Source organism: Felis catus, chromosome B1, assembly GCF_018350175.1.
Source record: "Felis catus isolate Fca126 chromosome B1, F.catus_Fca126_mat1.0, whole genome shotgun sequence".
Classification (NCBI taxonomy): Eukaryota; Metazoa; Chordata; class Mammalia; order Carnivora; family Felidae; genus Felis; species Felis catus.
Window position 1 is genome coordinate 37010169 of NC_058371.1, and position 13234 is coordinate 37023402.

Below are 13234 nucleotides of genomic sequence, written 5' to 3' on the forward strand. Positions count from 1 at the left end.
GACACAGAATCTGAAACAGGCTCCAGGCTCTGAGCCATCAGCCCAGAGCCTGACGCGGGGCTCGAACTCACGGACCGCGAGATCGTGACCTGGCTGAAGTCGGACGCTTAACCGACTGCGCCACCCAGGCGCCCCGCTAAACATTCTTTATACCAAGAATACTGCAATCATAGTGTTGCAGAGCTAAATGGAAACACAGAAATGACCTACATAAACACCTCATTATTTAGATTACAGACAGGTCCAGACAGAGGAAACTGGCTTATACCGGTGACTTTCTGTCATAAAACTTGACATAAAGACATGATTATGTTACTTCCCAATGTTTACTTTTCCTCTATACTAAGCATTTTCAGATTTTAAAGTCTTTTCATATTTTCGATATATTTTGGAAACTCCTTTATCGCCCATATATTTATCATACTTCTTCTTAGGCCCCTATGTTGCATTGCCCTAAAATGAACTCCAAGAAAAATCTTACCAAGCAAAGGATGATGGGAAAAGAAAAATTTCTGCCAGTTCTTGGCTAGAGGCTATTGATTCTGCCCATTGATTTAGGCTCTGATACGTAGCTTGCCAGCTCCAATATTATATCTATATAAAATAGTTTGCATTTCTTGACTTTCCTCTTAAATTCACATTGTCAGGGTTTCCTATATCCAAAGCAAGACTGCATGCCTTGGTGCACCCAGTTACTATAGCCCAGACTTCCAATATCCTGCTCAATGAAATGAATTGGAGACTGATTCAGCCTGACTTCACTCAAGGGCTAGTAATTTCTGAAACAGAGTCAAGCCCTTAATATATCCCACTTCTGCTTTCCCAGTCTATTAATTCCTCTTTCCTTGCACCCTTGAAGTAGCTGGTTCCAAAAGAACTGGAGTGGAGGAGCAGTGACAGGGAATAGTTAACATAAATGAACTGAGCAAATGAGTCCTCACTTGGGTGTGGTAGGTAGAATATTGCTCCCCCCAAATGTCCATGTCTAAGCCACAGAACCTGTGAATACATTAGCTTACATGACTGAAGGGACTTGGCAGATATGATTAAGTTAAGGATCTTGACATGGGGCCATTACCCTGAATTATGGGTCCACCCAATGCCACGGGGATTCTTACAAGTGGAAGTGGGAAACAGAAGAGAGTACGAAAGTGTTGTGGCATGAGAAAGATTCAAGCTGCCATACTGGTTTTGAAGATGGAGGAAAAGTCTAGGAGCCAAGCAATGGGCAGCCTCCAGAAATTGGAAAATGCAAAGGAATGGATTCTCCTCTTGGGCCTCCAAGAAAAAAAAAAAATGCAACCCTGCTGGCATGCAGATTTCAGCCCACTGAGACCTTTCACTTACAGAACTGTATGGTGAGCTCATGTTGTTTTAAGCTACTAAATTTGTGGTAATTTGTACAGCAGCAAAAGGAAACTGGTATAAGAGGTAATGGCTTTGACCTATGAACAGGGTTGAAAGTAATCTTGTGCTATGCCTTTGTTCTCCGATCAGCCTGAGAGTGGAAAGGAAGATGCCTAACGTCCAGTCAGTTCTTATTTTCTTGGAGATGTCTTAAGACTCTTACACTCCAATCCAGAGAGATTTCCCTCCTAATGGAGCTCAGGGGTGTGGCGTTGGATTAATCAATCTTAGTTCATGGCACACTCCAATTTTTTGGCCCATTTATGCCTTTCTTTTTTTCTTAGCTATATGTTATTGCTCGGGATTTATTTTTCTGTTAATATTAATTTACTAAGATTCATTTATATTGTTATGTGTCACTGCTATAGAATATTACATTGAGTGGATATCACATGACTTATTCATCCACTCTCCCAAAGATGAATATTTGAGTTGCCTCTGAGTTTTGCTTTTGTGAATAGTGCTGCTCTGACTATTCTTGTCCATGTCTCTGGTACATGTGCACAAGTTACTTTCAACAACAGACCTAGAAGGGCAATCTATTGAAAATTTGTTTGTTAGGATTTTGAGTGCTCTGGGCCAAAGCTAATGTGGGGGCCAGGGGATGCTATGGCTGAAAAAGCTGGTTTGAATCAGATGGGAGTGGCTGAGGTTGGGTAGCAAGAAGGAAGTATGTCAGGGAGGCAGGTAGAGATAACTAGTGTGTCATGCCCTAGTTACAAAGGTTCAATAATTGTAAAAGGGCTCATTCCAAGACAGGAAAGAGATATAACTTCCATCTAGAGCATTCAGAATGAAAACATGGACATTCATAAAGACAGAGTCAAAGAAGCAACAGGGCTGCCAGCACTTCTGAGGCAAACCCTAATGGACCTTCCATTGGTCACATTGCCACTCATCCCTCTCATTTCTCTAGGATTTTATCAGGGACCTCTTATGAGTCTGATTTCAAATTAAGCACAAGAGCCTGAAAGAAATATGGAACTTATTCACCATCTATAGAGCATTCACTGTAGTTTCCATCTGTAGTTTCCCTGGAAGACTTTCCAGTCCTGGCTAGGAAGGCCATGAGGAAATCCCATATCAACTTTTTTATCCTCAAGTATGTAGTGTCAGAACACCACAGAAGAAGGATTTTTGTTTGCAGGGTTTTAGTCTCTCCATCCATCTCCCATTAAAAGCAGCATCTGCAGCCATTTAAGGCATGATATTGCATGAGAAATGACAGCAGGTATTCAATGCAGGGGAAACACATCTGGACCTAAGCACAACCTCCCACTCACCCACCCAGTCAGGGGAGGGGCTGCAATAGCCGTAGCTGCCCAGACTCTGCCACAGCCCCACTCCACCACTCCCTACTCAAAATAATGGTTCTGCAAGCTGATAGTTTGCTTCCATTCCATTGGGAAGGGAGTTTGCAGGAGGTTTGCAGAAGTGAAAGGGTTATGTGAATCTGGAAACCATGATTCCCTCAGAAGACAATGAAAAAGAGTGTGGTCACTGCTCCTACACAAGGCAATGTTTTCCAGCATTTGCATCCTGACCCCCTGACCCTCCTAGCTCTCCAGTCCATTAGACTGTCAGCTGTACTCCCCACACCCACCTCCCTTTCCTCTCTCAGTCCCATTATTATAATGCCCACCTCCTCACCTGAGGAGCCAGAAGTGGCAAGAGGCCCTGAATGATAATTCCCAGAAGACCCTCATGGAGCAGTGACTACCCCACTGCCAACACACGCTCAGAAAGGCAGCATCCACTGTGACAGCTCTGGGAAATTGGAACCAAACTGGGAACAGTGCTGTCAGACTTGTGGATGCTTTTCCAACAGGGGAAGGGGTCTCAGAGGCCCTTGACTGTTCGACCAGGTGGGAAAGAGGAAGGTTTAGGTACAGACCCCTGCTGGAAGCTGGCCAGCTGGGGCTGGCAGGACAACAAGTTACAGCTGCCAAGAGGAGGCTGAACTCAACTGTCTAGAGAAACCTCATGGCTTCTGGGTAGAAGCTTGTGATAGCAGACATTCTGGGATGACCACTGTGATCCTGCCCTCATTCCCTCCCACTCACCCCTTTGAAGACAACATTGCACAGTCTTTTGTGGATTCAAGAAATGTTAAATCTGAAAAGAACTTTAGAGGTATGTTTTCTGAACAAACAGGTGAATCAACTGAGCAGCAGAGTAAGGTGATTTTCCCAAAGTCATGTGGTTGTTTAGGAACAGAGGAACCAGACCATTCAGCTGGTGATTTTTTTCCTGTAAAACTGGAAAGCTCACAGCCAGCTATCTGTGCAACAAAGCATCATTTTCCTTCTTATAACAGGAAGCAAACTGTTAGCTAGACATGACACATGTGTCTTAGGTACAAGAAAGACCCATGAAAAAGAAATAAATGTGGTAAGCAGGTGTGAGAAAGAGCACAGTAGAAGAGACCAAAGGTCTGACTTTTGTTCCTTCTGCAAATATTTATTGTATGCCAACATTATAACAGCACTAGGCTAGATGCAGTGGTGAACAACCACCAAATGTCCTTAAGTCATTTGCCTTCTCCGGCCACGTTGGGGATCTCTCCCTGTATCTCCATGGCTACATTCCTCTGAAGATCATTCCTCAGGAAGCTTATAGGGAGTCAAAGAATCAGGACTCACTGAACACCCACTATGTGCCAGCCATTGTTAGAGAACTTGATGTGGCTTGGGTAACTCCATGACAGAATCTGTTTACCACAAGAAGGGGAAACTGATGCTCACAGAAGGTAAATATCAAGACACCTGGTTAGAAAGTGGCGAGCTAACATGCTAACCAAGGCCTGCTTGACTCCAAAACCATGACACAATTTCGGTTAATCCTGAGCAGAACTTAAGAACTGTTATGTGATTTGTGAGTACGGGGAAGTTAATGGGAAAGAAGTATCTAGCTGGATACATACATAGGTAGGGTGAAGATCTCATAAACAAGTCATGACTATACTTCTTAATTACTCCTGCTTTGGCTTCCTAACTAGGCCCCAGCCTCTTCCTCTCTCCCAGCACCTTGTAATCCATGGATCTTTTGAAGGAAATTTACTCTCTCTATGGATTTCCTACCTATTTCACTTTATCATAACAACTGTTCTCAGAGAAGATTGGGGGGGTTGTCAAACTCTCATCACAGAAGACAAGACTGAAACTGAGAAGGCAAATGAACCAGTCAGGTTCATTTAGCTGGTTTACAAAAGACACGGAGCATGAGCCCTGGTATCACATATCCTAATCCAGAGCTCTTTCCAATAACCTGGAATATTTTGATAGCCTTGCTTTGCATTTTATAACATGCCCAGAGAATTTGTTCCTATCCTATTCAGGCTCATCTGCGAACTCCAGAGACCCAGGTCTATGCAGTTATAGCAAGTGTATGTATAAACATATCAAAATTCTCCTTCCTGGTGACAATTTGTAGTAGATTGAAAATTATTACCACAGTACTTTGAAGCTCCTCCCATATAAAAGTAAAGTCTTTTCCCCCATTTATTGAATCTAGGCTGGACATGTGACTTGCTTGACCCATAGAATGTGGTGGAAGTGATGTTGTATAACTTCCAAAGCCAAGATCATGGGGCCTTGTATCTTATATCTTCATACTTCTGGAGTCTGAGATGACCATGCTCTGAGGAAGTCCAGGCTAGCCTCCTACAGGATGAGAGACCTATGGAGAGAGCCAAAAAGTGATGGGAGTCTGGCTGAGACCCCAGACATGTGAGTAAAACCATTAATAACTAGCCCAGCCCCCAGCTTACCTGTGTCTTGTTTTTTGTTGTTGTGATTTTTGTTATTTTAAGCTCACTGCAAACTTGCAGAGTCCTCAGTTTGCCTCTGCCATTTTCTGAGTTCTCATTCTGTCACTATCATTTTTCTAGCAGAGTGACTCAGAAAACTTATTTCATCTCCTTGAGCCTTTATTTTCTTACCTGTGTATTGGGGATAGGAAGAGTATCTACCTCCTGGGGTTAGTTAAGAAAATTTAATGAGATAATTCATGTGAAACTGATTTACAAACTGCTGCACACTATTAAAAAATAAAGTCTGTCACTACCAAAGCACTTGGAATCTCCTCTACAACCACATGATTAGAATTTATAAGATTTTGTCATAACCTAACATCAAGGCCAGAGGAAAAGAGAGTTCACAGTTAGAAACTGTTATGCCTACATTCTTAACATACCCAAATTACAAGTATATATGTAGGCATGAGTACAACCCAAGACCCTCTCAAGAACAGCTTTGTGGTCAGCAGAGTGGGTGGAGCTTTATGACACAAGTAGGGTAGAGAGGAACTCAGGAAACTCAGCAAAAGAAGGAAGGGAACTGCTGATGCTTATAAACTAGTGAATATCACAACTGTTGTTTGAAAGGGAAAGGAGATGCTCATAGCATGCATTTGAAATGGCTTAGTGTTTGCTCAGTAAAAGGAAATTAGAGATCTCACTTTTTGAGAGCTTAATATTTCTTCCATCTACTAACACATAGCACAGTCTTGTTATGAAGGAGGTTATTTCAACTTTGTCTCTTTATTTTCTCCCATTCCATTCTTTATCTTTAGTCCAAGGAAGCCACCTCATTCAACTACTTCTACAGAGTGGACCTTTCCACATAGCAGAATTAGAAACAGATTCCACCAAATAACAATTCTTGTGACCAAGGATATGGAGTCTAATTGCTGATTTTCCACAGAGACAGCAAGTCCCCTCCCCAGGGTCACATTGGTAGTAAATAGGAACAGAGATAAAAAATAAGGTTTTGCCCTGGTTTTGCCACTATGTGGGACCACCTGAGGATACACCATGAAGCACATAACTCTAGGATTTCCAGTTTGATGGTAAAAAGAGCAGGAATACAATTCAGGCAGAATTAGGACCTGTCGTTTCCTAACCAATTACTACCTTGATTCTGTTAGCTTTTGTCTGTGAAGGCAGCAGAACACTGTTTATGGTGAAAATGACTAATTTCATACACAGTTTAACTAGGTGGTTCAATCAAACTGTTCTTTCCTATGAAATTTGATGGTGGGAAATGATTACCATATAAAAAAGGTTTCACTCTGTTTGATTGAGTGATTTCTATAAAGCGTCTATAGCGTAATTTCATGGCTGTGAACGTTAATTTTGCAACAGCCAACTGTAATTGGGTTCTAAGACAGGAAACCCAAGCCCCCTCTTCCACAGATTTTGCCTTTCTGGTGTGGGGAGGGCAGAGGAAGGAATAGATGGGGAAGGAGAAGAAGAAGGTAGGGAGAGTGGATTGAATCTCACTAGAATGTGAATGTGCAGATACAAGTTTAACTTTCCGCTCTGAAAACTCCTGCAATAAGAAACAATAAATTGTAATGTTGATTTGCTTCTCTAAGTAAGGAGGAGTTGTGAATGCAGGCTCAGCTGGGTTCCCTGGGTTTATTTATAAGGGGAAAAATTTGCTTTGGATCACCCAGGGAATCTGACTGCATTGAAGATGACATTTGCTAAAAGTTCTCTCCTGGCTATCAACTCCTTGGAGCCTCTGGGCATCATGTGAGATACCCCAAAACAAGGCAGTCAAGGAGGGCTCCTGCCATCTGGTGGTTCATAGCACTGGAGAGTGATTCTGAGTAGATATTTACCTTAAATAGCTAACCTCCCTACCTGCCTCCCCATTTCTCTCCTGTCCTTCAAATATTAGGGTAACTCATCAATAGAGATTTTGAGGGGAATTCTGATTTATGTAGACAATTTTGCCCAAAGAGAATTGACTAGCTTATAAGTGCACATGTTTTGGATGTTCAGTTGCAGAGGTTGAGCTGAGATTCAAACCCTGGTCCTTCTATGCCTGAAGCCCTTTTGCTGCTACACTGGTGACTTGGGGGCTAAAGGTCTGGGGAAGTTAAGAACATGTAGCCACATCTGGTGAGTGCATTTCTGTCCTTTATTGACAGCCCCTTGACTGTATCAGGCTCTGTTCTAGGCACAGTCACACATACTAGATCTCCCTGGATCTTTGCCACAATTACCCTCCTTTTACAGAAATGGAAACTGAGTCACTGAGAGTTGCTTTCTATACTCAAGGTCACACAAATGAAGAGATGAAGTCTGAATTCAAGTCTGTCCCTTCGGAATCCAGCATCTTTTTTGCCACACCAGAAAGGAGTCTTAGGTTCAAAGATGCTGAACAGACTCAGACAGGTGTCTTTTGAAGTGAGTTCTACAATTCTCTCTCTTCTCCTCAAACTCCTGATTCACTGCTTTTCTTTAGCTCAATGGGGCAGAGAAGCTAGTGACCCAGGATGCACCTTTAAGGGGAATCTTGCAGGACATCTTGCAGTAAATCATCTCTCTCCCACTTTTAGTAATTATATCATAACAGGTTCATTCTTTTCACTTCAAGAAGACTTTTGGTTTAAGAACTGTATTTCAAGTTGCAAATATCCTTGGAAAAAGTAAAAATTGTAAATCTTTCCCAGTTAAGTCTAGGTCTTTGAGAATGAAACACAAGACCAAACTTTGGTTCTGGTGAGCAAGGAACTTGAACCTGGAAAAGATGCAGGAATAAGAAGTGTTGGGGCAAATGTTGAGAATGGATACCATTCAGCTCCAGGTACCATGTCAATACCATTGTGCTTTGGGTCAGTGGACCCTCCGCACTAGCTCTGAGCCACGCATTCAAAGCAACTTGGGTAGAGGTAAGATGACATGGAAGTCAGGAGACTGTTCTTGTGGGTTTCTAACTGACCGGTACTTACTCTCATTAAGAAGTCTGATCAGAAGTTATCTTCCTGGCTCATCTCTTCTCTACCTCTTTCTCCAGCACAGCCTCAATAGAGAGACCCAGCCAGCAGCTCAGCTTTGCCCTTCTCTGCTGCCTCAACAGACATCTGAAAGCAGGGAGGGTGTTAAAATCTTCCTGCCCCTCCTTTCCCCAATCCTCCTATCTCTCCCATCTATTGTCCTTGTTGAAAATGAATCTTGTAAACAAACATTTTTTTAAATCAACTACAGTAGCCCTAATTGAATCATCCTGCTGCATTGTTATAGAGAAACAAGGGTAATTTCCTGTCAGTTATTGAGCTATTTAGCAATTATTTCTTATCATTAGTTTGCAAATTCAAATACCATCAAATTCTGTTTGCCAAGTTACAAAGGCATGTCATCATGGGGCCCCATCTGCAGAAGCCAGGCCTTTCTCTGAGTTCCCTCCTTCTCCTCCTCACAGGCCTGCAAGCCTGAAACAGCTTCCACAAGAAAGGTCAGTGCCCTGGGAAAGCCCTCCTAATGGGTGTTTATCTCCCTTTGGCACTTTCATTAGCTAATGGAGCAAGCTATTTCCCATAGGAGTGACAGCCCCACCAGGGAGCTTGGAGTTGGCATGTGTATCTGCCACCCCTGGGAATGGATCACCTGGAGGTCCAGCTTTTACTAAATAGCTAGGACAGATGAAGACGTGAGAATTCTACATTATCAATATCCAGTCTGCTTTCTCTGTCTACATTGAGTTCTGTTTCCTTATATCAAAAGGCATTTCTCAGGCATTCAATCCAGGTGCCCATTCCTTGCCTGAGAATGCTACAGACATGGTACCTGTCACTAGTGACACAAACTTATAGGTTGAGGAAAAACATCAATTCAAGGAAAGAACAGCCAATAGGCTGTTCTTTGCTGGGTGGAGGGAGGGTGGTTATTGAGAGGGAACATTAAGTAATTTTCACCAAAACTTCCACTGGTAACACTTGCTTCCAAGTAAAATTAGGTCAGATGTTCCTTGAGAACAGCCTTAGGGAGTACAGGAATCACAAAAGACACAGTCTCTATGACATCCACAAACTTCCCAGCTATCACATTGCTCTTGGTTTTTGGGGCTATGAGGAGATTGTGGTCTGAGTGAGCTATTGTTGAGTTTTGCTACCAGCTACTAAAGTCAACTCTTTTTCTACACTCACTGCATATTTGGGCTACTGGGAAGGTTCCTGGGTTCATCATGAAGTCCTCTCCCCTCTCCACCCACCCACAATTCTCACCCCCAAAGGCCCAGTAAAACACTTAGAGCATGTAGAGGTTGAGGGTAAGAGAATTCTCAATGGGAAAAAAGATAAGTGGTAGTTAAAGCACGTCAATTTATTTTGCTGAATGTATTAATTATCTATTGCTGTGTAACAAATTACCCCCAAATTTAGCAGTTTAAACATTTGTCATCTCCAAGTTTCCACTGGTCAGGAATCCAAAGTGTTTTAGTTTGGTGCCTCTGGCTCATCATGTCTTAAGAGGCTGAGATTGCAGTGAAGCTGTTGGCAAAGGCCTCAGGCTCATCTAAGGCTGAATGGATTCTGGGAATCTGCTTCTAAGTGTATTCATGTGGTCATGGGCATGTGGCAGATCTCAGTACCTCTCCTTGGAGCTTCTCCCTAAGGTGAGCAATATGGTGAGGACAAAGGAGCATCCCCAAGAAACACACTACATTTGTTTTGTCACTATATCAGATGTGACATACCATCACTTTTCCTGTTTTATTCAGTAGAAGGCAGTCACTGGGTTCAGGCTTACACAGTGGTGGGAATACCAGGAAGTGATCTTTAGGGGTTATCTTAAAGGCTGCCCACCACACTAACTTTCAGAAATTCAAAGTACCTCTGGATTTTTCCTTCCCCTTTTTTCCTTTCTTTATCAACTGATTTAGCACTAATTTAGCAGTAATTCATAGAGAATCTATCATGAGTAATTCCTTGTGGTAAATACCATGGGAAATGCAATAGCACTTAATAACAGAACCCCATATTTCCTTTGAGGGCCCCAAATCTATGGTAGATAAGACCAATCCACCTGTTCACATCCTGAAGGTGGTTTAGGTGCTCAGAGGAACAAGCAGTGCTGTGGTGACTCTCAAGAGGGAGCTATTTCTTTTAGATTTTTCTTTTACTCTTTCCATTCCACAAATAAGAAGAAAGAAAAAAAGAAGAGAGGTGGGAGGGAAGAAAGGTAAGTGAGGAGGAGAAGGGAGAAAACAAGGAAGGAGGAGGTAGGGAAGGGACAAAGGGAGAGAGGGAGGGAGAAAGGAAGGTAGGGAGGAAGGACATGAGCTAAGGATGGAGGGAGGAAGGAAGCAAGAAATAAAAGAAAGAAGAAAGGATGAAAGGAAAGAAAATCATGCCAGAGGTTACTTTCTAATTTTATTTCTTTCCTCAAAAATATTTTAATGACTTACTACTATATAAATAAATTATAAAGTTTGGCATTCAAAGCTTTTCTGTTTCTACCACTATATTCTCTATCCAACTTTTCCCTCCCACATTTAAATATTGAAGTAAATAATTAGTGGATCCAGGATTTTAATCAAATCTTGCCAGTTTCTAAAGCTCATATAATTTCTACCAGACTACTCAGCTTCCCAAATCAATATAATTTGACTACTTAGCCAGGGGAAAACAAAAACAAACAAACAAACAAACAAACAAACAAACAAAACAGTATGACTGTCACTTCTATGGGTCCCACTGGAATGAATCAGGAAATGATAATGCCAGTGATTAAGGACATGGAGAATTCGGAGTTGAAGAGTTTTATTTGGGACTTGCCACACTGAGGTTATGACAGGACCTTTGAGAGGTAAGGTCTGAGATGAGACTGGAGATAGTGGAAGATTTTCAGAGTTGTCTGCGGAAGTGATAACTAAAGTGGTAGTAGTAGTTAAAATTTTCAGTACTGATAGAAACCAACATTGATAGTTGTAACCCACACGTAAGAGAACATGAAATGGTTAAACAGCAGAACCCCACGTAGGATAGTCCACTGCAGGTGGCTGAAAATCTATTTTGCATTGTGAAATGCAAAATAGAAGGTAACCATGAAAAAATTATTTTTCAATAGTTAGGTACTCTCTCCAGTAGAGCTCACTTGGAAGGGGTTGCTTTCCATCAAAAGCCATGGGAATATATATATATATATATATATATATATATATCTTTATGCCAATTGTGGTGGACAGCCTCTAAGATGGTCCCTAGTGATCCCCACCTCCTGGTGTTCATGAACTCGAGTAAGGCCTGTCCCTGAGAGTGGGCTGGACTTAGTGACTTGCTTCAAAAAAATAGAATGTAGCAGAGGTAATGTCTGTCATTTCTGAAATTAGGTTACAAAAAAAAAACTATTTTCCATGTTGGGCACCTGCTCTGGTTCATTTGCTTACTTGCTCTGAATGAATACAGATGCCATGTTGTGAGCTGCCCTATGGAGAGGCCCTTTAGCCGGGAGTTGATATCTTTGGCCAGCACACCTGAGACCTGACAGCACCCATGGGAGGAAACTTGGAAGAGCATCCTCTACCATCAAGCTTCAATATGACCACAGCCCTAACCAATACCTTGACTGTAGGGTTGTGAGAAATCAGGAGCAAAGAGATCCAAAAAAGTCATGCCTAGATTTCTGACAATCAGAAACTGTCAAATAATACATGTTTATTGTTTGAAGTCACTGCCTTTTGAGGTAATTTGTTATAGGGCAATAGAAAACTAATGCATCAGCACTTCAAGCACTTTGAGGAGAGAAAAGTGGAGTTACTCTCTGGTGTTGGTGATTAGAAGCTGAAGCAGAACAACGCAGAGGACTCAAATTGAGATGGAATGCATTTATTTACACATCAGCTTTGCACAGATCTGTACGGTTGCTGATTGGAATTGAACTATAAACCTCTTTGGAAATATTTTTTTAAGATTACAGGTATTGCTGAGTTTGGTTCTTGTGCCACTGAAGACGGGAAAAATAGAATTCTCCATAAACAGTCCCAAAACAAGGAAAGCATGAAATAGCACAGGACATGAACTGAGACCAATAAGTGAAGCAAAGGAAAGGACTCAAAGAAGATTAGAATGGATCCAGGTCCCTTGGTTTCTCTGGAAGATTCCATAAAAATCTCAAGTCAGAAAGTACTAGAATTAAAACCAGAAGATCACAGTCATGACATCTACACATTAATTATAGTGTGTGGTACACATAGTACCCAGAGCAAGACCCAGTGCTTATTACTATTATGATGTGACTGTCTAAACAACAATATGTGGTGTTAACCAGGGTCTACATAAAGGTAGCTGACCCATGTATATAATGCCTACTATGTGCCAGGAACTTTTCCAAGCTGATAATTTATTAGTGATCTCATGTTAAGTACTATTATTATCCTTAATTTGTAAATGAGGAAACTGAGACACAAAAACTTTAAATAACTTACTTAAGCATCCACCTAGAAAGCTGTAGAATCAGGATTTGAGCACAAGCAGTCTGACTTCAGAATCCACTTGTTACCACTACTTTGAAATCCATTTCTAATGAATCTTTTCATGGAAATAGAAAGAAAGTGGCCAATTGTTATTCCTTAGCATTTAGTCCTAAAATCAGAAAGCAGGAGACAATTCTTAACCTTGCAGATAGTATAAAAGACAGGAAAATAACTTATCCTTTGGGAAAAAAGAGATATGGTAAATTGGACATTTCTGTTGGCCCCCCAAATCTACTCCCTGTCCTTATCCACCCAGCCCTGAACTCTAGGAAACTTACCTGTATAAACTGAAACAATTTTCTCTATTGTCCCTGGCTTTTCCAGGGGTGGGGAGGTGGGGAGCAGGGTCAGCCTCCAGCTCCTTTCTAGTTGGGTTGTCATGGGTTGGTTGCATGCTCTCTGGAAGATCAGAGTTCTTGCCTGGCAGCACTGTCTGTAGCACTACCCTCTCCAGGACCCCAAAACCTCTTTCTACCTTTAACCCTTAAGTCCAAGCCTGGTAGCCAGTCCAGCAGTATTGTCATATCCTTCATAGGTTCCCTAATTCTGTGACACCTTTGCACATA

The 13234-nt window shown here is 41.9% G+C and overlaps 1 long non-coding RNA gene across 1 annotated transcript; it reads right to left on the reverse strand.

Annotated features, from left to right (window-relative positions):
• Positions 1-4749: 4749 nt before the first annotated feature.
• LOC123385201 lies at positions 4750-12903 on the reverse strand. The gene is made up of 3 exons (XR_006597397.1): positions 12621-12903; positions 8149-8280; positions 4750-5085 (listed from the first exon to the last, which is right to left on the reverse strand). It is a non-coding gene; the product is annotated as an uncharacterized LOC123385201 (long non-coding RNA).
• Positions 12904-13234: the final 331 nt, after the last annotated feature.